Here is a 27301-nt window from a genome sequence, read left to right as displayed (position 1 = left end):
ACCATAGGTTCAAATACCAAGGACTAACTACCCCGGACCAAAGGTAAGTTTTCCAACATATACACACTTTTCCTTGCATGAAAGTGCGTGTATACGCATGCGCGCATTTGAAACATATAACCTGCGTGTATACATGACTTTGTCTAGATGAACCTGTGTATATGACTTTTCCTTCAATTTGAAAGCCTGAACTGAGATCTATCACCAAATAGAGTTGCCATCAAGGACAACACCTGTGCCAAAGCTCCAAACCTGTACCATAATTCCAACAATCTCCCCCTTTGGACTTGATGGAAACCCAAGATCTTCAAAGTCATTCTCCCCCTTTGTCATCAACGCCAAAGGGTTGTGCTCCCCCTGAGTGCATGCTAAAATTTCTGCCCTACTGTGCTGACCATGCTCCCCCTAACTGAAGGCAAGATCTGCAAAAAGATGTTCTTCAAGAAGAACCAAGACTCATACAACATAAAAGACCTTCCTATCACCAAAAGACGCATTACATACATCCATCACCCAACCAAGTGGGGATCATCTAGAAATATACATATGACAACAAAATACATTACATCTTCATCCCAGGCATAGTGGGGAAACCAAGATAGGCCGTTACATGACCTTGACACCATAAAAGAGATACATGACATAGAGACGAAATATCTAGAGCAATACTTATGAAAGACACCAATAACTGATAGCAGAAACATCTGTCAATCACCATTCAGATCAGCAACCATGACTTCCTTCTGTTCTCCCTCTGCCTTTGTTCCACTTGAAACCAACAACAGTTGTGAACTAGAACCAAAAGCTTCTAAGATAATGCCAACAATGCATCATTAGAAGTTTATCTGCTCCCCCTGAACCTGTGCCAGATGGTCTCTGTCAGACCCATATCAGAATATCTTCAACCAGAGCCTGTCCCTACTGATATCCATCAAACCTACATATACGCGACTGTCTCGGCACAAACCGACATATGTACGCGGATCCTCCTCAGGCAACTCGCGTACACCCATTTTTCTCTGAAACATACAAGATTTAATAGAAAGATGATGCATCAACTACCCCCAGCTTCTGTCTGAGGTATTCAAAAGTTTCCCTGGGCAGTGGTTTAGTGAGGATATCAGCAACTTGTTCCTTAGAAGGAACATACTCCAATTTTACCTTTTGTTCCAACACTTGTTCCCGAAGAAAGTGATACTTGATCGGTATGTGCTTGGTCTTTGAATGCATGACTGGGTTCTTTGAAATTCTGATTGCACTTGTATTATCACATAAGATGGAGATAGGTGGTGTACAAGTGATTTGAAAGTCCTGCAAGGTTTGCATCATCCAAAGAAGTTGAGTGCAACAAGATGCAGCAGCCACATATTTCGCTTTAGCTGTAGATAAAGCAATCGAACTTTGTTCCTTGCTGAACTAAGATACTAATCTGGAACCCATAAAGAATGCTCCACCACTTGTGCTCTTTCTATCATCTATGCTTCTAGCCCAATCTGCATCTATATAAGCATGTAGAGCGAGATCTGTATCTCTAGGATACCATAAGCCATAGTTTTGAGTTCCTTGAAGATACTTGAAAATTCTCTTTACTGCCTGAAGATGGGTTTCTTTAGGATTTGCCTGAAATCTTCCAACTATTCCTACTACATGCATGATGTCTGGTCGAGTACCTGTCAAATAAAGAAGACTTCCAATCATGGATCTATAGGTTGGTTGGTGCACTGCTCCAGATTCATCATTAGCACTGAGGCTACATCCTGTAACCATAGGGGTACACACTGGTTTTGAATCTTCCATGCCATATTTCTTCAAGATCTGCTTGAGATACTTGGTTTGAGACAAAAAGATACCACCTTCATTTTGTTGGATTTGAAATCCAAGAAAGTATGTCAGTTCTCCAAGCAAAGACATTTTGAATTCTTTCTGCATCACCAAGGAAAATATTTGACTCATAGCTTCTTCATTGCTACCAAAGATAATATCATCTACATACACAACAAGTATTAGCAATTTGTCATTTTCAATTTTTATATAAAATTGTTATCTGCTGATCCTTTTGAGAATCCTTGTTGATGAAGATATTTGTCCAAACGGTAGTACCAAGCCCTTAGAGCCTGTTTAAGACCATAGAGAGCCTTTTTTAGTCTGCATACAAGGTTTGGATCATTCCCAAGAATGAAACCATCTGGTTTCTCAATGTACACTTCTTCTTCTAAGTCTCCATTCAGAAAGGTTGATTTCACGTCCATTTGAAATACTTTGAACTTCTGAAAGCTTGAGAGAGCAAGGAGCATTCGGATGGCCTCAAGTCTAGCAACGGGAGCAAAAGTTTCTTCAAAGTCTATTCCTTCTTGTTGAGCATACCATTTACACACAAGTCTGGTCTTGTTTCTGATTACTTCTCCATTTTTATTCAGCTTATTTTTAAAGATCCATTTTATCCCTATGACATTCTTATCTTTTGGTCTAGGAACCAACTCCCAAGTGTTGTTCTTTTCGATCTGTTCAAGTTCTTCATCCATTGCCTTGACCTAGCATTCATCTTTGCATGCCTCTTTTACATTTTTTGGCTCAGTGGAGGAGAGCAAAGCCAAATAGCTTGAGGCTTCTGCGATTGTTCTTCTTTTTTGTATACCTGCCTCTTTCTGCCCCAAAATTTGAGATTCTGAACTAAACATATCTGGATGGAGTCTTCTCTTCTATCCTTATCTATTCCTCTAGTGCCTCTTGAGGTTCTTCTTCATCATCAGTCTGATTTGGAGAGTAGTCTTCATCCTCTTCGATATTTTCATAATTTACTTGCCTAGGAATGTATCCTTTTTCATCAACCACTACATCAATGTTGTCAAAAATTCTTCCAAGTCTTTTATTGTAACACTTATATGCTTTTCTGTGGGGAGAATAACCAAGGAGAATGCCTTCATCTGCTCTAGGTTCAAGTTTGCCAGGTTGTTCATCATTATCCTTAATATAGCATTTGCTTCCAAAAATTTTGAAATGCTTTACCGACGGAGTCTCACCATACCAGAGCTCATGAGGAGTTTGAGTGCTGTTCACTCGGATGTTTGTTTTGTTGAGAATAACAACCGCAGTGAATGCAGCTACACCCCAGAAGGTTGCGAGATTTCCAGACTTATCAAGGATAGCATGAGCCATTTGTTGGACCATTCTGTTCATCCTTTCCACCACTCCATTTTGCTGAGGAGTCCTAGCTGTAGAGAATTCCCTTCTTATTCCATGTTCTTCACAGAAATCGAAGAATTCATTTGAGGTAAACTCCCCACCTCTGTCGGGCTTGAGGCACTTAATTTTGTGATCTGATTCGTTTTCAGCCAAGGCTTTGAAGGATTTGAATTTTTAGAATGCTTCGTATTTGTGCTTCATAAGTCCTAACCAAACCATCCTGGAGAAGTCGTCAATGAATAATATAAAGTATTCTTCTCCTCGAGGTGACCTTGTCCTAAAAGGACCACATACATCTGTATGGACTAGCTCAAGAGGCCTGCTAGCTGATCCTTCCTTCTCAGGGAAGTTAGTTCTGGTTTGCTTACCAAACTGACATGATTTGCATATTGTGTTGTCTGGAATTTTGATATCTGGAAGACCACGAACTGCCTAGTATTTGCATGCTTTCCTTATTTGTGAAAAGCTTAGATGCCCCAACCTCTGGTGCCATAACCAGTGTTCATCATCCTTGCTCAAATAACATTGTTGTTGTCCTTCTTCAAATATGTATAAATTATTTGAAGTTCTTCTACCTTTGATCACTGTTTTTCCTGTATCAAGATCACGAAAACTACATCCATTTGATCGAAATATTACCTTGGTTCCTTGATCGCACATCTGGCTGACACTCTGTAGATTATGCTTCAAGCCATCAACATACAAAACATTTCCAGCTTTGAACTTTTCTTTCAACTGAGCAGTGCCTCTTCATTTTATGACTGTAGGGGTATCATTTCCAAAAGAAACTTTCTTTCCCTTTTCTAAAACACTATATGATTCAAGTTTTCTTTATCACCTGTCATATGCTTCGAACAACCACTGTCGATGTACCATAGATTTTCCCGTCCTTCTGCATAAAAAGCTATCCCACATCTTTCTGGTTGTGGTTCCTTTGTTCTCCATGTTCTAGTGCTTGAGGCTTGTTCCATTGTCTGCCGAAACCTTCTCCTGCATTCAGAATCTTCATGATCGAAGTTATTACAAATAGAAAATTCAATTTCATTTTCAAGGGCCGAAAAGTTGTTATAGGTCCTTTTCGTAATCCCAGTCATACTTCTTTGTTTTTGAGCTTCTCTAGTCATGATTGTCTTATAGGAAACACATTGAGCTACTTTGTTACCAAAGTCATGGCAAGAGAAACATTGGCCATTGAAGAAACTTCTGCGATTATCAAATCTACCAGCCAAATGATTGTAGTTTCTATTGTCATCCATTCTTGAATCAAATTGAGAAGTTTTTACCTGTGGCTGGTTGTAGCTTTTGTTCACCCTTAAGATGGATTGCCCCTGGTTTACCTGGTAGTCTTTGTTTATTCTTGATGTAATTCGTCCCTGTTTTACCTAGTGATCTCCATTGGGCTTTTGTTCATTCCTCCTTGCTACATCAAGATAACTCTTTGAGGTGGATGCTTGAGATGCTTCTCCATTATACCCCAGACCTGTCTTGATTAGTGGAGAACGATGTACATTGATAATCTCATCCAGAGTTTCAGATCCTTTAACAAATTTAAGTTTAAGAGCCTTTGTTTTCTCAATTTCTTTTCTAAGGCCAACAATTTCACATTCTAACTTCTCAAGAAATTTTTCTTTTTCATCAAGTTGGAATTGCAGAGTATCAATGATCATATCTTTTTCTTCTAAACATGTTTTGAGTCTAGAAATATCTTCATAAAAACCATCTACATCTATAGCATCCATGTAATCATCATCTTCAAAAGCCATTAAAAGTTTATAATCATTACCTCATTCATCTTCGTCACTATTTGATAGGCCATCACTGTCTTCATGAGTGTAGTAACTTTTATTAGTTGCATTCTATTTCTTGTTCCATCTAACAGGTTCCTTCCCTTTGTCAATCTTATCCTTATGAGGACACTTGGCAGCATAATGACCGACTCTTCCACAAGCAAAGCATTTGAAAGGTAACTTACCTCGGAATCTTCCAGCACCCCGTTGAAGATTCTTGACAAAATTTGATTCTTCTTCTTCTTCTGACACATGTCCTGACTCATAGTAGTCTCCTTTGCCTGAAGCCTTGAAAGAAGCTTCTCTCTTGTCTGATGGTCCTCCTTTCCTCATTTCATAAGCAGTTAGAATCCCGTGCAACTGTGACATGGTAAGGTTTCGTAGATTCTCTTTTTCTTCTATTGCAGAAACTTTAGATTCAAACCTAGGGGACAAAGATCTTAGAACTTTTTCAACCACAATAACCTCTTTTATTTAATCAGCCAAGTTTTTCATACAATTAACAATCTCATCTACACGAAGGAAATAGTTAGCCACACTTTCATCATTGTGCATTATGAGATTTTCATACTGAATTCTAAGGGTTTGAAGTTTTTCTCGTTTTACCTGTTCATCTCCTTCATAGCTCAGAACAATCTTGTCCCATATTTCCTTTGCGGATTTATACTTCATAACCTTGACGAATTCTGATTGAGATAGACATCCTAATAGGGTATTGACTACCTTTGCATTTGTTTCATATTTCTTCTTCTCAGCCGGATCTGTAGGAGTTGCCGATGGAAAAGTGTACCCTGTATCGATGATATCCCAGACTTCTGTACCAAGAGATTGAAGATAGGCAGTAACTCTTACCTTTCCAATATACGAAGTTTGTCCCATCAAAAATCGGTGGCCTGATAGATGCTTCTCTCTCATAGTTTCTCATGATGATGGATCTTCTTCCAAGCGATCAAGCTTCTTCAGAAGGATTTTCTCTGATACCAATTGATGGAAATAATACTGAGAGGGGGGGGGGGGGTGAATTAGTATTATCAAGCCAAATATTCCCTTTTCAAAATTAGAGTATATACGCTACTTCAGTTAGTAAAACCCGCGTATATATGCAACTATGTAGAAGGAAACCCGCGTATGCAATGCAAACTTATGATTTACTTTATCTTTCAGTTGTTGATTATTAATCTGTGTATCTGAGTGAAATAAATAGTAACCAGACCAGTAAAACAGAACATAAGAGAATCAAACACAAGAACACAAGATATAAGGTGGAAACCCAATGTGGGTGAAAACCACCTGCTGCAATTCGTCTCTATCTTTCTTTAAATTAGAAACGTCTTTTTACAATGTACTAGTGCAGTCCTTTACCAGTACACAGGCTGCAACTTGCAGAGAGATACAACCGTCTCTATCGTTTTCTAGCTTCTCTTGGAAGGGAGCTATAACCCCCTTAGCTCTTGTACTAGCCAAGATACTAGTACGTAGGTGCTGGCCTACTGAAGGCTACAACCTTCTCTTTCTTCCACGGACCACATTTCATAAATTTTCAGACTAGATCCACGAACATCAATTAATCATCAAGATATCTGCTTCAACTAATCTCCTTTCCACCGAACAAAAATAATTCACAATAAACACTTCTTTGACAGTTGTACCCAGAACACAGTAACAGTAACCATATACCAAATTCCGAACCCAGAACACTGCAGAACCAAACAGAGGCAACCAGATCACAATAAAATATGTATACGCTACTTAAACAACCTGAAACCTGCGTGCATACGCTCCTGTGTGTGGAGCAACCTGCATATACGCAGTTTTCCTTTACTGAAACTGCGTGTATACATGCATTCGCTTCATTGAACCTGTGTATAGATATATAAAGGAGAATTTACTCTTTCAAACAGTCAAATGCTAAATAATCCAGATTGTCAGATTTATAGATCAACTGTGCGCCTCACAGAACAGATCAAAATCATATAAAGATACTATCATTCAAGCTTTAAAGATTATGACCCATCAATAGAGCTTATCATGCACTTAGGTTCCTCCTTCATTCAGATCCAGATCTGCACCATAACCCCAATCACAAAAGTTTCAGATCTAGCACATGTTAGATATTCAATTGATTCCAAAGATGCTTTGCCAAATGATATCCTTCCTCTTTAATAGTCTTAGGCCTTTCTCAATACCACGGTCCAAAACCATAATAACACAATACCATGGGCCCAATACTTTGGGATCAACCCTTCTGATGAGATAACATGGTCCAAAACCATAGGTTCAAATACCAAGAACTAACTAACCCAGACCAAAGGTAAGTTTTCCAACACATACACGCTTTTCCTTGCATGAAAGTGCGTGTATATGCATACGCGCATTCGAAACATCTAACCCGCATGTATATGCGACTTTGTCTAGATGAACCTGCGTATATGACTTTTCCTTCAATCTGAAAGCCTGAACTGAGATCTATCACCAGATAGAGTTGCCATCAAGGACAACACTTGTGCCAAAGCTCCAAACCTGTACCATAATGCCAACACCTACTCAAATCCCTGCTGTGAAAATTCAAAACCCTCAAAGAGAAAAATCCTCTTTTCCATTCAATCTGGGAGTAGAGGTATCAAAGCTAAAGATTTCGGTTCCTTTAACAGAACTTATCAAGAATGAAACTTATAAGTCATAGATAAACCTGACATTAAACATTGTTGAAAATGAGGATTTGGTCAGCCTGTTTTATGACCAACCAGAACTTATATTTGGTCCAGATGTTAATGGCAAACCACTACAAGAAGGACTACCACCTTTCTACATTAGCCTTAGTATCCATGACAAAATTCTACACAATGCAATGTTGGATTCTGGGTCCTCCCACAAATTAATGTCCAACTCAGTAATGGAGAAATTAAACCTATACATTACAAGGCCTTACAATGACTTATTCTCGTTTGACTCAAGTCAAGTAAAGTGTCTAGGATTGATTAAAGACCTGTGTGTTACATTAGTTCAATATCTTTTCAAAAGCATCCTTATGGATATTATGGTTGCTGACATCCCACCAAAGTATGGCATGCTGTTATCCAGATTATGGGGAGCCAAACTTCAGGGATCTTTACAACTAGATATGTCATATGCAACAATGTTTGTTTTTGGACAACCTAAGAAACTATACCAAGAAACCTTAATGAAATATACGGTGAGTAGCCAGGATTGGCCTCAAAAGTTTCCGATCTACTCCATACACTCAAACATTGATTCCTTTATCCTGTATAATGATGATCAAACACCGGAAGAAATTTTAGACAGTATTGATACAGAACCCAAAAAAATTGCAGCTTCTATACAAAATGAAACTAACCAAACTTTAGGACTTTCCAATAAACAGGGTGGCCAAATTGCTATAAATGAGGAATTTTTTTTTGCACGAGATAGTGAAAATTATGAGCATGAGATATTATGGCATCTTGAGTTTGATGGGCCAGTCAATAAGTTTGAAGCAGGAGCAGGAGTGTGGATATATAATCTGGAGAATAATCACTCGGAAGGCCATGCATACAGATTGAATTTTAAATGTACTAACAATATGGCCGAGTATGAAGCATTAATTTTAGGTCTTAAATTAGTTAGGAATCTAGGAGCTAAAAGAGTTTCTGTCATGGGAGACTCTGAACTAGTTATAAAACAGATTGATGTTGTATATATGACAAATGACCCTAGGTTAAGTTGTTATAGAGGAACTATTGTAGAAATACTTAACACCTTCTTAGAAACCAAGCTTGCAGTAATTCCTAGAAAGCACAATATGCAGGCTCATAGTTTAGCAATGTTTGCCAGCACCTGCAAGTTACCCTTCCAACCTAACCATTAGTACACTACTGAAGTTAGGCACAAACCTGCAATTTTAGATAATTTGAGGAACTGGAAAATATTTTCTGATGACAAAAAAATAAATAACTTTTTAATCTTAGAAGAATAATTTGTAAATAATAATATATATACTGACACATCAATAGATCCTAACATTGAAGATGAGATAGAAATAAATCAGATAGAAGGTGAAGAAATAGGTAGATTTCATCCTACTAAATTTACTAAGTCAGATGTGGAAAACCTAGAGCAAGTTGAGATTGATGAAATAATTAGTGAAGACATCGAAGTAATTAATCTCAAGGATAATTTCTTACCTAAGGGATTAACCCCTTTGGAAGATTTATTTGATTCAAATGATGTTCCTAGGAAACCTAAAATGGAACCTTTGAAATATGGTATAGAGGAGTGTAATATAGGCACTGATGAAAAGCCAAAATTGATCAAAATTTTGAAATCATTACCTCCAACTGAAAAAGTGAAATACATTGAGTTATTGAGAGAATTTCAAGATGCCTTTGCTTGGAGTTATAAGGACCTCAAATCCTATGACACCAACATTATACAACAGACAATTCCTATTAAAGAAAATAAAAAGCATTTCAGATGAAAACTTAGAAGGATCAATCTGGTCTTATTACCTTCAATTGAAAAATAAATTCAGAGGATGTATGATGCCAAAATAATTGCACCAATTAGGTTTCTGATTGGGTCTCAAACTTGGTGCCAACTAGAAAGAAAACTAGTGAGATCAGATTCTGTGTGGATCTCAGAAACCTCAACAAAGTGTCACTAAAATACAATTACCCTCTCCCCAAAATGGATCATATTTTACAAAGGGTATTTGGATCAACTAGAATCTTATTATTGGATGGGTTTTCTGGTTACAATCAAATCTTAGTTCATCCTGATGACCAAGCCAAGACTGCCTTTACTACTCCTTGGGGCACATTTATGTATGTGAAAATGCCTTTTGGACTATTGAATGCAGGATTCCACAGGGCTATGGATATAGCCTTTGCCAAAGAAATTCATGATTTCCTTGTGATATATCTAGATGACATTACTGTATTTTCAAAATTTGACAATCAACATTTGGATCATCTAAGGCAAGTTTTTATTAAATGCAGGAAATATGGAATTTCCTTGAACCCCAAGAAGTATTTATTTGGGTTAGAAGAAGGAAAGTTATTAGGTCATATAATTTCAAAAGATGGTATACGAATAGACCCTGCTAGAATAGAAACCATCTTACAGATACAACATCTGAGGAACATTAGAGAATTGCAAGTTTTCTTAGGGAAAATTAATTTTCTTAGAATATTTATTTCTAATTTAGAAGAGTTAATTAGATCACTCAACAATATGCTGAAAAAAGATTCGACCATAAAATGGACTGTTGAGGTTAATAAATCCTTTGAACACATTAAACTAGCCTTAACTAAAACGACAGTGTTAATCAATCCTAAATTTGACAGAGATTTCATCTTATTTTCCTTTAATTCTGAGCACACAATTGCTGCAATTCTACTACAGAAAAATGACCAGGGCTATGAACAACCTATTTGTTTCTTTAGCAAAGCCCTGAGATATTCCCCCTTAAAATATAACATAATGGAAAAACAAGCCTTTTCTTTGGTCAAAACCATCAAGGATTTTAGGGTATACATCTTATATTCTCATATAGTGGCCTACGTTCCTAATTCAGTAGTTAAAGACATCCTAACTCAGGAAGGTCCAGATGGAAAGAGGGGAAAGTGGATTGCTACTATTCTAGAATATGATATAGAAATCAAACCCACTAAGTTAATCAAGGGCCAAGGTTTAGCCAAGCTCATGGCTGAATCGAACTGTTAGGCCTTGGATATAAACTTTATTGCAGCAATAGATGATGGAGAGGAGATGGCAACTCCACTAATCAGCCATGCCTTTATTGAATCACCTTGGTATGCTGATATCATTTATGTTTTACTGAATTTACAAGCTCCTCCTGAATTATCTAGGACTAAAAGCAGATTTTTGAAGATGAAATCCTTAAAGTTTTGTATATTAGACAATGCTTTGTTTTGGAGAGATCATGAAGGAATTCTTCTCAATTTCTTATTAAAAGATGAATCTGATAAGGTGTTGCAAGAGTTTCATGCAGGTGACTGTGGAGGACACCTTTACTAGAAGACCACTGCAGATAAAATCCTTAGATATAGTTTCAACTGGCCTACGTTGTTTTCTGATGTCAAGAAATATATGACCTCTTGTCACAAATGTCAATTTTTTAGGGAAAGAAAAAGCTCTTACCTTTACCCCTCAAGCCAATCTCTATTGAAATACCTTTTCAATAATGGGGTTTAGAGTTCATTAGCGAAATTCACCCACCCTCCTCTGCCCAACACAAATGGATCCTCACAGCCATAGACTACTTCACAAAATGGATAGAGGCCCACCTTCAAGGCAAGCCACAGACACGGTTATCATAACCTTCCTTGAAACCAATGTTCTATAAAAATTTGGATGTCCAACTAAGATCATTACTGATAATGAAGCAGCCTTAAAATCCAAAAGAATGATAGATTTTTGCAATAAGTATCATATAACCCTGGGCCATTCCACAGCCTATTACCCTCAAAGAAATGGACTGGAAGAATCCTCAAACAAAATCCTGGAAAACATCATCAAGAAGTTACTAGAGGACAATAAGAAACATGGAATAAAAAGCTAGTCAATGCCTTATGGGCAGACAGACTAACCGCTAAGAAATCAATTGGGACTTCTCGCTATCAACTAGTTTATGGGATGGAAGTTGTTTTTCCATCTTACTTGGGAACACTAGTGATGAAGTTGCTTCAAGAATTGCAAGTTGAACCAAACAGTATCCAAAGAAGAATTAACCAAACAATTCACCTTCAACAAACTAGGGAACAGGTCTATATCAGGTCTCAAGTTGTGCAGGAAAGAATTAAAAATATTTTGATAAGAGAACCAAAGCTGAAGACTTCTATCTTGGTGACGAAGTACTGAAGTGGGATTCAAGGAGAGAAGACAAAGGTAAACATGGGAAATTTGATTTCCTATGGAAAGGCCCATATGTCATTTATGTTTACAGAGGTAATAATGCTTTCTTCCTAAGAGGAATGGATGGTACATAAGTAGAAGGTGGGCCAGTGAATGGTCGGATGTTAAAACACTATTTTGAACCTGGTTATTAATTTTCATTTTACATTAGAGCATATTTTATTTTCAAAAGTCTAGATTGGATTGGATGGTGATTTTTGAAGTTGAAGCCCGAAGAGAAGGCCCTAAGATTTGAAAGATTCACTTTCATAAGTATTAATAATGCATAAGCATAGAGGAACATTTTAAAAGGTAACATCAACAATGATTCAAGGGCTACTGATCTAGAAATTTCTTGACATTTCACTGGAAAATGCCATCCCCAAGTGATCCGGGTGGATCTTCAGATACAATGGCATGTAAAACCTAAAAAAAAATCAAAATTCTCAAAATGAAGTCAACCTAGGACCAAAAAGTAGATCTCGTTGTCCTGATTCCAATAGTGTGAATGGTACTTCAATCCAAGTCTGGACGATGAAGTTAGCGCGCGAAAAGAAGGTTGCTTTGTTCCTCAGGAAAATGAGGCATTTTACTTTAAAAATGGACTTTTAATCTTTAAAAGGAAAAATCGCAATTGGCACATCCAAAGGGGTAGACTTAAGGAGCGCAGCGGAACCCCCTGATCAAAAATATCCGATTAGATAAAATGGGTGATCAGAGGGTGATCGGATCAGTGGAATCGGTGTCGGTGATATCGGGGTAATCAGCATCGACTATCAGGGGTGTGATCAGCTGACGCCGATATTGGTGATCGGTGGTCAACAAAGTTCCCTAATATGTAGGGCCTTGGACCTCGGCGACTTGCGATTGTGATATCGAGCTTGGACCTGATAAGTATATATGCCCTATTTAATATTTTTTGAAATCCAGGTAAACAATTTTTGGTCGGATTTTAGTGTTTTATGGGGTTTTTAGTGTACTATCGCTTCAATGATAAAAAGACTATTTTGAAGGCTTTGTTGCACCCACCGACCCTTCCATTCAAATGGCCTCTAGTTTATACCAAACAACCCCGATTTAAGAGGGATTTGTCCTAACAAAGGCACTATAAAATCCGATGATTCGAAAAAAGAAAGGGGGAGAGGAATTTGAGCACGCTGTTCGAGGCAGGAGAGCTTTCAGGTGGCCGATAGTGCATTTTTTCTATTTTGGACAAGTTTTAGATGTTTTCAGCCCCTCTCAACGCAATGGATGCATTGGTGCTGCCCACTTCTCCATCTAAATTCTTCTGTTCTCAGCCATCTTTCAAAATGGAGGTGTAAACCTCTTTTGATGTATTATATGATTTCATTCTCTTCTTTTTATGCCATTTAATATAAAGGCCTCCTCATTGATCGAGCAGGGCCCAGAGACGTCATCTGAGTTGGATGAAATTTGTTATCAAGTCTTTGTGTCTTCCTTCATGCTTTTTATGTGTTTCTTCTTATTTTCTTGTGTGCACCTTATAATTCCGTGTTAAGTTGCAATTTTTTTTGCATGTGATTCTGTTCATACATCTATAAACAAAAGTATCATGGATTAAGTGGTATCAGAGTAGGTCTTTTCAGATTTGAATTACATGTTTGTATGCTAATAAGAGACAGACTCCAAAGAGGTGAACGGGAATTAGAGCCTTTCGATCCCGAAGCGGGGTGTGCACATCGAAGAAGAAACATGGCAGAAGATGAAGCTCATCTTAAAGAGGAGCACAATTTCTGCAAGACTTTTTATTCAATGGGAGAGAATATCAATTAGCTGGTTTTAAGGCTGGAGAAAGAAGAGGAGAGAAACCCAGAAGGAAAAGGTTCATCACATAGGAATGGTGGAGAAGAACCCCCTCCTTCTCCTTCTGGAAGTGAAGGTTCTCCTTCCTCTCACCACCATAATCGTAGAAATCCAAAGGATGCATCTAAGAAGCCTTTCTTTAAATTAGATGTTAAATTTTATCTTCCCATGTTTAATGGTAAAAGAAATGAATAAAAGCTTAATAATTGGATTAGACAGATTGAGGTCTATTGCAGGATTCAACAGATCGTGGAGGATGAGGAAAATATTCAGTTGGCCTCTCTACGGTTGAGCTGTACCGCTCTCGTTTGGTGGGAGTGCAGATTACAAAGCAGTAAGAATGTGGGTAAATTCTTTTCCTCATGGCCTAATTTTATTTCTACATTAAAGGAGCGGTTTTATCCCTTAGGATACAAGCAAAAATCTTTCATGAATTAGTAGTATTTAAGGCAAGACAAAGGTCAGGATGTTCAGAGTTTTATAGAGGAGTTTAGAAAGCAAGCACTGGATTTGGATATTGAACTTGATACAACTAAAGTTGTAACTAGGTATATTGGCTCATTGCATAGCTATATTAGGCATTCATTGTTGTTGTTTGAACCAACCACTATTGACTCAACCAACGTAAAGGCAATTCATATTCAGAGCAGGGGAAAAAATGAAAACGATGATCAGTCCAGAAAGCATCCATTCAAACCTCCCAATGATAAATCAAAAGCGAAATGGAAAGGAAGGGAGAAGAAAACAGCAGCAGCCAAATAAGGTGAATGATCATATTGCAATCAGTGCAAAAAGGAAGGCCACGATGACGATCACTGTTGGAAGTAGCACCTAGAAAAGTGTCCAAAGAAGTATGGAGGAAAAGGGAAGTAGAAGATAGTTGCAATAGCACAACAAGACCTTATGGAGCGTTGATCACAACAACAGGAATAAAAGGTACTCTCACACCTCATGTCAATTCTAAATCGCATGAAGGCACCAATTCTGTAAATGAGTCTCTTCCTAATGATCGAAAGAGAATTGAACTGTTTCATATCAGAGTTGTTGTAAATCACAACAAAATTGAAACTTTGTTTGATATTGGTTCCTAAGAAAACTTAATTGCAAAATCCCTGGTAAAGAAACATGGCTTAGAAACAAAACCACACCTGAAACCTTACCCGCTTGGATGGATATATGATAAAGCAAAACTGAATGTAACCAAACAGTGTAAGGTCAAATTTGTAATTGATTCTAAGCTAGTAGACGAAGTAGAACTGGATGTAATACCATTGGATATCTGTGGCATGATGTTAGGGAGCCCATACCTGTATGATAAAAAGGAAGTCTTCTTTCGTCATGAAAACAAATACCATATCACAAAAGATGGGGTAGAATATATAGTAAGGGCTCATCAATCTAAAATCAATGCTAGCCTTGTAAGCGTTGGACAAATGAAAATACTGGTGAAGTCCAGTAAGGGTTGCATGCTTATGGTTGTAAGGGAAAAAGAGGAAGAATTCGCTGATGCTTTCCAAGGATGCGATCAGGAACATAAACAAGAATTATCTGAATTAATTTCTAATTATGATGAGTTGTTTCAGGAACTGAAAGGATTACCTGCAAAGAGGGAAATCTAACATGAAATCCATTTGCATCATGACGCTCCTCTGCCAAACATTGGCATGTACAGGATGTTGACTATTGAGATGGAGGAAATAAAGAGACAAGTGCAAGAATTGTTGGACCAAGGGGTCATCAGGCTGAGCACCTCTCCATGTGGCTCACCGATTATCTTAGTGCCAAAGAAAGATGGCACATGGAGGATGTGTGTGGATTACCGTGTGATAAACAAAATTACGGTGAAAAATCACTACCCCTTCCACGCATAGATGATTTATTAGATCAATTAAATAATTTTGTTTATTTCGCCAAGTTGTATTTGCGCAGTGGTTATCACCTGGTCCAAATCGCAGAGCAAGACGTATGGAAGACTGCCTTCAAGACCAAACAGGGGCTGTTTGAATGGATGGTGATGCCATTCAGACTTTGCAATGCTCCAACCACTTTTATTAGGGTCATGAATGATCTCTTTCAGCCTTTCATTGATGAATTTGTTCTTGTATATTTAGATGATATACTTGTCTTTAGTAAGAGCTGCGCTGAGCATGTGTGTCATGTAAAGAAAGTGCTTGATGTAATGAAAAAAGAAAAACCCTTTGTAAAATTGTCAAAGTGTGAGTTCGGGAAATCCTCTTTGGGTTACCTAGGTCATATTGTTGGTCATGGTCAGATAAAAATTGATCCCTCTAAATTTGAAGGAATTGTAAATTGTCCTAAGCCTACTCCAATGGAGAGGAAGACAACAGAATTCCTTCGAAACATTGGAGGAAAAGATCAGCACCATGCCAGTCTTAACCTTACCCGATCTCCAACAGCCATTCGAGATCGAAACCGATGCCAATGGTTATGCCATGGGAGCTGTACTGATGCAGCAAAAGAAGCCAATTTGTTACCATTCTGAGAAGTTTTATCAAGATGTGATAAACTATCCCACTTATGACACAGAGCTTTATGCCTTGGTGGAGAGTGTGAAAAAGTGGAAACACTACCTAATTGGCAAGGAGACCATCATCCATACGGATCATCAGCCCTTGCAGTACCTTCAGTCACAAACCAAGTTACAACAATCTCATCATTTCAAGTGGATGGGTTTTCTTCAACAATTTCATCTGGTAATAAAATATAAGAAGGGCACTAGTAATAAAGTGGCCGATATGCTATCTCGCACTCCTATTTCTGCTTCTATTATTTTTTATAATTCTTCACTGCCTTTTGAGAGTTATGCTGAACAATATGCTGACGATGATGACTTTAAGGAAATTTATGCAAAACTAACCCATGGTTCACAGGTGGACAACTATCACTTGCAGGGGAAACTGTTGTATCAACTTGGTAAATTGTGCATTCCCATAGGGGAAATAGTACATGTAATTCAAGAGGCCCACACCTCTCTTGTGTCTGGACACTTTGGTGTCGAAAAGACTTTATTTCATGTAAAAAGATTTTGTTTTTGGCCTCATATGAAAAACATTGTGACTCGCTATGTAAAGTGGTGTGTGATGTGTTCCGTTTCAAAGCCCTCTAATAGAAAACTTGGGATCTACACACCACTCCATATTCCAAGTCGTCCATGGGAAAGTGTGTCAATGGACTTTGTAGGAGGTTTACCATTGTCCAAAAAGAGTCACGACTATTTGTATGTTTTCGTTGACCATTTTAGCAAGATGTGTATTCTTATGCCTTGTAAAAAGCAGATTATTGCAGAGTAGACTGCTTTTCTTTCAGCATGTTTGGGTCCATTTTGGATTACCCACATCTATTGTGTCATATCAGGACTCTCGCTTTCTCAGAGAGTTTTGGACCAGTTTTTGGAAGATGATGGACACCAAATTGAAAAGAAGCACGACATTTCATCCACAAACTGATGGACAGATAGAGGTTGTAAACCGTACCGTGGTACACTTGTTACGAGGTTATTGTGGGAAACATCTCAAGTTGTGGGATGAACATCTCCCCTATGTACAACATTCCTACAACCGAGCAGTGCATTCATCTATGCAGCGTTCACCATTTGAGACATGCTTTGGTTACTTTCCAAATGACCCTTTTGATATGGTCTTTGGAAGGGAAGATGGCTCCAGTGGACGTAATGATAGGGACAAAGCTCAGCAGTTCATTCAGTGAATCCAATTGATTCACCAAGCAGTACAAGAGCAATTGGAGAAAATTCAAGCCCGTTACAAGGCTTGACATGATAAAAACCGAGTCGACCACCAATTCCAAGTGGGCGACAAAGTGTGGTTCCACATTAGGAAGGACAGGATGAAGGGAGAAGGGAAGAAGTTGCAACCCATCCGGTATGGTCCATTCACCATATTGGAGAAGATTGGAACAATGCCTTTCGTCTTGATTTTTCAATGTATATTCAGATGTACTCAGTAGTGAATGTAGAGAACCTAAAGCTGTATGAACCACCATTGATCATGGACACAGATGAGGTGGGAACAGTTCCTACAATCGATGATTTTGCACCAGAATATCTCGATGAGTTACCAGAGGACATCATCCTTGACAGAAGGAACAAGACTTCACAACGAGGAGATGTGGAATACCTTCAAGTGGGTTTTAAGGGAATGCACCCCAGTAAGGCCAAATGGTTGGAGAAGGAAAAGGTGAGGGAACAATTCCCTCACTTGCCAATTGACTAGTGAAATCTTTTGGCGGTCCAAAATCTCCTCAATGGGGAGGATTGGTCCAATTGGATATTCAGATACAATGGCATGGAAAACCTATAAAAAAAATTGAAGTGCTCAGAATGAAGTCGACCTAAGACCATAGTGTAGATCTCATCTTTTTTATTCCAATGGCATGAATGGTACTTCAATCCGAGTACAAACGATGTAGTTATCATGAAAAGAAGGTTGCTTTGTTCCTTACGAAAATGAGGCATTTCCTTTAAAAATGGACTTTCAAGATTTAAAAGGAAAAATTGCAATAGGCACATCCAAAGGGGCAGACTTAAGGAGCACAGTGGAACCCCCCGATCAGTGATGTCCAATTAGATCGGATCGGCAATCGGAAGGTGATCAGATTAGTGGAATTGGTGTCGGTGATATAGGGGTAATCAACATCAACGATCAAGGGTGTGATCGACTAACGCCGATATCAGCGATCGGTAGTTGGAAAAGTTCCCTGATATACAGGGCCTTGGACCTCAGTGATTTGAAATTGCAATATCGGACCTGGACTCGATAAGTATATATGCCCAATTTAATATTTTTTGAAATTCGGGTAAATAGTTTTTGGTTGGATTTTAGTGTTTTACGGGGTTTTTAGTGTATTATTGCTTCAATGATAAAAAGACTATTTTGAAGGCTTCTTTGCACCCATTGACCCTTCCATTCGAATGACCTCTATTTTATACCAAACAACCCCGATTTAAGAGGGATTTGTCTTAACAAAGGCACTATAAAATCCGATGATTGGAAAAAAGCAAGGGGGAGAGGAATTTCAGCACACTGTTCGAGGCAAGAGAGATTTCAGGTGGCCAATAGTGCATTTTGTCTGTTTTGGACAAGTTTTAGATGTTTTCAGCCCCTCTCAATGCCACGGACGCATTGGTGCTGCCCACTTCTCCATCTGAATTCTTTTGTTCTCAGCCATCTTTCAGAATGGAGGTGTAAACCTCTTTTTATGTATCAGATGATTGCATTCTCTTATTTTTATTCCATTTAATATAAATGCCTCCCCATTGATCGAGTAGGGCCCAAAGACATAGTCCGAATTGGACGAACTCTGTTATCAAGTCTTTGTGTCTTCCTTCATGCTTTTTATGTGTTTCTTCTTCTTTTCTTGTGTGCACCATATAATTTTGTGTTAAGCTGCAATTTTTTTTACATGTGATTCTTTTCATACATCTATAAGCAAAAGTATCCTAGATCACCAAGTGGAGCCACTGTTAGGTTCCTATACTAATAGGATTCATAATTTTGAATGACTAAGGTTAAGCCTTGTAATATTGCACATACCTTTGCTTTCTGCAAATGTTTTCCATATTAAAAAATTTAAAAATGTAAAGAGGGTATGTCCTAAAAGAACAATCAAAGGACAAAAGAATAAGAAAAGGTCAAAAAAATGAAAATATATGAACCACAAAAGACAAAAAGAGACCATGAAAGTGAGAAAGTCAAAATGGCACTACTATTTACTTTTATGCATAATAAATGATTGTGTGTAGCTTGTTACTCATGCCACAATCCAGGATAGTCAAATTGTTTAAACTTGGCTATTTCATGTTTTAAATTTTATGTTTATAGTCAAAGAATAAAATCTGACCAAACGATGTAATCTTGGCAGATCATTAGATAAGTAGTGTAAATAAAAAGAGCTCATCAGTTTAATCTAAGCCCTTGGTTGATATAAGGTTAGAATTAGATAGTTTACTTTGTAAACAAAAGAAAAAGATTGATAAGGGTTTGCTAGCCTAAATGCACCCAAATAAAGTGAAGAAAAAATGGCAGGGTAAGTAAAATGGGTAAGTAGTAGAAAGGTTGCAAAAATATCATGTGATTACACAAAAGCACTTTTGTCATTGTTTTAAATGTATCTTTCAAATATGCATAAGCAGTAAACAAAGCAAAGACAATGGTTCGCAATATGTTTTATTTAACATCTCCTTATTTATTTCACCCCTTTACTTTACTAATTTCCCATAAATAAGTTCTAGTGCTTGAATCCTTTAAGTCATAACGGCTCAGAGTATTTCTCTGACTTCTGGAGGGACTGGACCCTCGGCTTAATGACTTAGGGGGACAAGTACTAGAACCCCCTTCATGAAAACACATTCCCCCTTCATAAAATCTGTTTCCCCTCATTACCCTAAGAAAATCCCTTTTCCTAAGGTTTAAACACCTTTTACCTAGGAAAAATAATACCCCCCCCCTCCCCGTATAAAACCCTTTCATACAAAAAACCCACAAAAAATCATTTTTCCTAAATATAAAGCTAAGTGCACAAATGTTTACTTTACCCTTGTACTAAAGAAAATCCCACTCTGCCATCACATTTTCATATTAATCACTAACTTTATTATATAAATTCCTTGAAATCCCCATTATCCCGTATTAAATTAACTCCCTTATGTAAATATCCCCGACCCTTTGTTTTCATAAAAACTATATAAATCACCCATATCCTGATAAAATCTTAGTTAGTTTACCTAATCTTGGTAAACTTAAGTTAATCCTGGTATTAACATCACTCGACTCCCTAATCCCTCACTAAGCCCAGCTTGATCATTTTAAACCTCCGATTTATCTCTAAACTAATCCTGAACCACCGTGATTAAATCCTTGGGCCCCCCATCAACTCCCGTCATTTCCCACCGCGCAGCTCTTCTACCCGACTACCATTGATCATCACCCCCCCCTCATCCAACGCGCACAACCATATTGTCTGTGCCCGATGGCAGAACATTAACCACCCGATAAAGAGGTTTTCCCCAACCCCGCGGATGCTACGTGTCAAATGTTGTATCGCATCAGGTGACCCCTCCCGAATACTGCCCACACCACAAAAGTTGTGTGATGGCCCTCCAAAACCGCTTCTCCCACTTAACCAAAAAACCGTCAACAGTTCATCCGAAAGTGAATCCGCCGAAATTAATCATTTTCTCTATAAAAGGTCATGAAGGCCTCTTTCGCCCTTTTTCTGTGCATTCTCTATGTAAAATCTGTGAACTATTGCCATCCCTATGAACGCCAAATTTACCACCAAACTTTCAAGACCACTCCAGAAGACACTATAGACAACCCAACTGACTTTTCAGTTCGTACCAAGACCACGCCAACAAATGCACCTGCCGTGAACCACCATTTTTAGAGCCAATTCACCCGATTCTAGGTATTTCACCATGAATTACCTCTTACCCCTGCAAATTTCAAAACCTTTAGCTTATGCAGCGTTTTGATTTAAAAAATTGAGTAGGAATACTACCAATTTAAGAAACTTCTTGCCTAAACCCTCTGAAAAGTCTCAAAACCTTTGATAAAACCCCCCATAGCATAATTCAAATCCACAAGAACTGAATTATTACCACCCCTATCTCCATGGATGTTAGACCCATTACCACTCCACACTTAGACCTAGACCACCTTCCCCTGGCTGACAAGGATTTCCAAATCAAAGACACAACTTCAATAGATCTCCTGCTGAAAATTCATTGCTTAGGAAAAGACAAACACCTGAACCATACAAATGATACTGGCCTCTGGGAGTCAAATTTACCTAGATACCAGTTCCCCAAAGTTCATATCTTTCCAAAATATGTTCATATGTGTTATGCATGCTACGTCCCCAGCCATAGAGCCATAATGCCTCATGACGAGAAGGTTCTATTCACTATCACAACTGAGTCCAATAATGAAATGTTGTAGTTCCAACCAAAGCCAAACCTAACCCCACTCTCAATTGGAGACCTGTTGGACCAGTATCCCAAGCTAAGCCCATCAAGGTTGGCCTAGCTGTTCCAAAACTTCATTAGAGAGGAAAAGCACATCCTTAAGGATCCCCCTCCATATGTAGCAACGATTTTCTCTAAATGGAGCCAGTACATTGTAACCATGATATCCTGTGTTTTGGGTTACTCTACCAGTGAATACATTGATGAACTTATTCTTTCCTTCATGTCCATTTATACCCCAGGGAAGCCTCCTACAACCATATATGACTTTACCAATTTCATTGTTGATAGAATGCATGAGCAGTTCACAAGAATCGTCAATGAGAGAGTATTCAAATACTAATCTGTATTGTACCATCTATTTTTGTATTATCAGTCGGATAAGTTTCCTTTTACTCTCCAGAAGCTTGACACTAGGGGCCAGCCCAGATCTGTCATTTTTTGGACCCCACTTTTCCATGAGTTTGGATCACCATATACATACTCAGACTTCATAGATTATTTTGTGTATCCAATCATGACTATGCTCACTGGAAATCCTCCACCTAGGATAAGTCCAGAGATAAAAAGAGTCCTCCAACTTTCCAAGAAAACCAAAGTGGGTGATTGGTACCTTTACCAAAACCACACAGAAATAAGAATATATGGTTGCCTTCTTGCACCATATAAGTTGCCAAGATACCTCCCTATGAGGTTATTTGCCTTAGAATATTACAGACAGATCATCAATGCAGATGAAGTCAAATTTGTCAATGCCAAGAAGAAGGCCTATTTTAAAATCAAAGACCAATTAGGTCCCTTCATATGAAATTCTAGAGAGGCGGGAAAAGGGGCATACCTAATCCTGTAAAGAATGAAATTCCAAAGGAGTTTTATATGGAGATACGACCCTTTAGAATTCATTACCAAGAAAAGGCAAAAGGTCAAGCTAGGACCTTTTATCCACCACCCCATACCAGAGATAGAGGCATATGCAAATCAAATAGAATGGGTGGAAAATACCTTAGTAGACAAAGACAACACAAGGGTAGATGTAGAAAATGCTCTGACTGATTTGGAAAAGCAGCTTGATGAGAGCTATTTTTTGCAGGCACCAGGAGAGCAAGAAAGAGCCATGAGCACCCCTTCAGTCATGTAGACTCCTCAGAATGAGGATAAAAATCCAAAAAGAATCAAAGATGGAGCTTCCACTTCAGGAATGGAAACCTCTAATTTGCAACAGGAAACAAGTCACAGTAAGAGGAAAAGGCTCAATCCAGCCTCTAAACAAGAATATACAGAAGGATCAACACAGGTAACCAACATAGAGGTAGACAGAAGCAGGTCCACAACTCCATCTAAAGACATACAAGAGCCTTCCACATCACAGAATCAGATATTGGAAAGACAACTTAGTGTAGAAGTGTCTTCATTCAGTAGGCCTGCTGGCAAAGACCAAGACATAAAGGATAGGTATAAAGAAATCAAAATGAGGAATGAGAGGCTTAAAGCCCAAACATATGCTCAATACCTAAAGCTCACTCCCACAAATCAAACAAGGTTGATGTCAGCCTTTGACATCAAGGAGGGGAATCTGTAGATGTCCTTTATTAAGCCTATATCACAACAGCCCTAAACATCATCAGATTTCAAGAGGGTTGACTTTGAAGTGTTACCAAGGGATATTCATCCCATAGACTAGATAGAATTACATAAACAGGCTGGAGAGATGATATACTCCACCCTGACAGGCAAATCCATAGCTTCCCATCAGTTACAAAACTCATTGAACAACATCTTGGCACAATTTCAGTTGGAGAAGGCCTCCTCATAGGCCAAGGATATGAACATTTAAATCTTTACAAGACTTGGTTATAGAGCTGGGACATGATCCCAAGGATATAAAAGTTATTGAGCAGCTGATAAAGAAGAAGAACGATGATATTGATGCACTAACAAAGAAATTGAAGATACCTCAGTTGCAACATCATCAAACACTTGAAGTCTTAGAGGGCCAAACCAGACATGAAGAGTTGATGGACTTGGTCGTAAACTCAATGATCAACTAAGAGAGACTGAGAAAAAAATGGATAGCTTGATCAAATTAAAACAAACTGACATTGTCACAACTTCTACAAATGTCATCCCTACAGTGTCTACAACAGTCCCTTATACACTTGTAGCTTCACTTGCACCAATAGCTCCACTTTCCACAGCATTGCCAGTTACAACAGTCTACAACATCAATAGGTACATCAGGAGGAAAATCAGCATAATTAGTTAGAGCCATGGAAGAGATTTCAATTTAGGCTACATAAATGAATAGACTGAAGGAAAAGGTGGCAAGTTTAGAAATTGATTACAAAGTTGCACAAATTATGCAAAAAGAAGAGGCACAGAAATTCAACAGGATGAGTGAAAGGGTCAAAGCCTTGGAAAATGACCTAACATTAGAGAAACCCCTTGGGCAGGCCAAGGAACTATTATGGGCCAATATCATTGACTCCGTCAAGGATATTTGGCATTCTATTCAAGTTATGTTTGAGCAGACATAATTGATAAAGATAGCAACAGTAGCTGTTCAGAAAATCAAGGAGGAATTGGGTGACATGCTCGAGGATGCCAATAGACTCGTCCACTTTCTTAACAACAAAATTAGATATGAGCTTCAGGAGCTAAATATAGAAGACATGACTGAAACAATTTTGGAAATAAGGAAGGTCCTTTCCAAGAGAAACCTAATGCTGAACTTAGAAGAAAAGTGCCACAACATGCAGGTGGCCATTGATATATTCATAGCCAAATTCCAAATTTTGAGGGAGAAATGATTTCCCAGTCCATTGGTCATTAATGAAAAACTTATGACACAACTCGACTATGATAATAGACTCAGGAATTTGGCTAAAGAACAAGGTAGCACTTCATCTATAAAAGCACTGCCAATAGGAAAAGTTTTGTATAACACCTTCAAGGACTTGTTTTTTCTTCAGCATGAGATTAAACACTTTTTCATCACTAAGCCCAATTTTTCCAAGTATACTGAAGCTGATGAGATATATAGGCAGATGATGAATGTCAAATTACTTGATGCAGGATGGTGGGAAACAATGACTGATTTACTGTGAGAAATTTACAGCAAAAATTTACTGCATAGTAAAAATAAGAACAACCAGGTAAACAAATGAAAACAGGATAGGTGTTATGAAACCAGCTCACAAAAATATAGAAAAGATAGATGAACGCCTTAGAATTCACCCTCTTCAAGGGGGTAACCTCCTTTACATTATATAAATGAACAATTATTTAATGATTCAAATGAAAAAACCTCCTTTCTATATATAGGAGTCTAAGGGGTCACAATATAACCAAGCCGACCTGAAAATAATAATATAAAGGCATAAAAATAACAATAGAGGGATTCTATGGGGCACAGTAATAAAAATATGGGGACAATATGGGCACAATAATATTAATAAGGGATACAACTACAATAGTAATGGGGTAATCACTAGTATTATAGGGACCTAGCATGCCCCTATCCTTAAAAAAAGTGTTGTCCTCAACACTTGAGTAGTTCTGGATGATTTTGTATAAAATTTTCATCATCCCATGTGGAATCTTCAGCATATAATTTCTTCCACTTGATGAGATACTCCGAAATTGATCGATTTCGTAGTTGTCAAGTTTTTGTTTCTATGACTGCTTCCAGTTCCAATATAATTTTTCCTTCCTCGTCAAGTTCTGGTAATATTGTTTGAACTGGGAGCTTGTCGCCTATAACCTTCTTTAAACATGAAACATGGAAAACTGAGTGCACTCGAGAAGCTGCAGGAAGCTCCAATTTGTATGCCATAGTACCAATCTTTTGCAACACCTTGTACGGACCATAATACTTTGGTGATAATTTATTATCCTTCTTAGCTTGTTTGAGGGACATTTGTTTATATGGTTGTAGCCGTAGGAACACCCAGTCACCTACATCAAAACTTCTTTTGATGTGATGTTAATATGCCTGTTGTTTCATTCTATTTTGCACCAACACAAGGTTATCCTTTAAGAGTTGGAGAACTTGTTGCTGATGCTCGATGTGATGTTCCACTGCTTGAACCTTAGAATTTTCTCTTAAATATGATGTGATGGATGGTGACTGATATCCATAAAGTGCCATAAATGGGGTCATTTTTGTTGCAGTATGGTAGGAAGTCTTATACCACCATTCAGCCAGAGGAAACCATTTGACCCATTGTGTCTGTTTATAAGATACAAAGAAATGAAGATATCCTTCCAAACATTTGTTTACTATCTCAGTTTGCCCATAAAATTGAGGATGATAAGATGAGCTATGAGCTAACTGAGTACGAAGGCAAAAAAATAATTCTGTCCAAAAATTTCCAGTGAAAATGGGATCTCCGTCACTTACAATAATCTTTGGGTTTCCATGTAGCTTTTGAATTGTTTCCATAAATGTAGTAGAAACTATATTGGATTTAAATGGATGTAATAATGCACAAAAGTGTGCATACTTGGTAAGTTTGTCAACTACCGCCATGATGACACTCTTTCCCTCAGACTTGGGTAAACCTGTGATAAAATCCATTGAAACCTCCTCTGAACATTGGCTTGGAATGGATAAAGGTTGTAATAGACCTGGGGTCTTAATTGTTTCAACTTTATTTTGTTGGCAAACCAAAAATTTCACCACAAACTTTTGAATATCTGATTTAAGGCCATCCCAAAAAAATTCCTTCTTAAACCTATGGTAAGTTTTTAAAAATCCTTAGTGCCCTCCTAAGGGAGAAGTGTGTAATTCCATAAGAATCTTTTGTTTGAGTTGGGAATTCTTACAGAGGTATAAGCGATCTTTGTAGCATAATGAATCATTTTTCTAGCTAAATGTATCAGATGTACTGGAATCTTGTTGTAACTTTCGAATAAGTGCCCACGCTTCTTCATCATTCTTCCATTCTTCCCTTGCTTCGTTTATCCAATCTGGTTGGATAATAAAAATGGCACACAACAATGCTTCCACATCCTCATCCTTTCTTGAGAGTGCATCTTCCACAACATTTTTCTTCCCTTTTTTGTAGATGATTTCAAAGTCATAACCCAACATATTTGTGACCCATTTTTGTTTCTCTTCAGAGGATAATCTTTGTTCTAAAAAGTATTTAAGGCCATCATGATACGTTTTACCTTGAAGTGTCTTCCCATTAGGTAGGGTCGCGATTTCTTAAGTGCATGTAGTATTTCCAACATTTCCTTCTCATAAATAGCTTTGTGTAACAACTTTCCCTTGATTGGATGACTTTTGAAAGTAATGGGTCTTTCATCTTGCATTAAAACAACACCAATTCCATTTCCTGAAGCATCACATTCTACAATAAAGGTTTTTGTGAAGTCTGATGTAGCTAAGACTGGTGCTTGGCACGTTGCCTCTTTAAGATGTTCGAAGGCCTTTGTTGCTTCTGGAGTCCATGAAAATGCATCTTTCTTAAATAATGTTGTTAGAGGTGTTGCTATTCTCCCATAATTCTTAACAAACTTGCAATAATACCCTGTCAACCCAAGAAATCCTCGCAGATGCTTTATGGATGTGGGGATTTTGCATTCCTTA

The sequence above is a fragment of the Pinus tabuliformis genome, chromosome 4_2 (genome assembly GCF_031772625.1).
Source record: "Pinus tabuliformis cultivar Carrire ecotype Pingquan chromosome 4_2, CPIR1, whole genome shotgun sequence".
In the NCBI taxonomy this organism is placed as follows: domain Eukaryota; kingdom Viridiplantae; phylum Streptophyta; class Pinopsida; order Pinales; family Pinaceae; genus Pinus; species Pinus tabuliformis.
The sequence above is the reverse complement of the archived record's forward strand: the minus strand, read 5'-3'. Positions refer to the sequence as shown.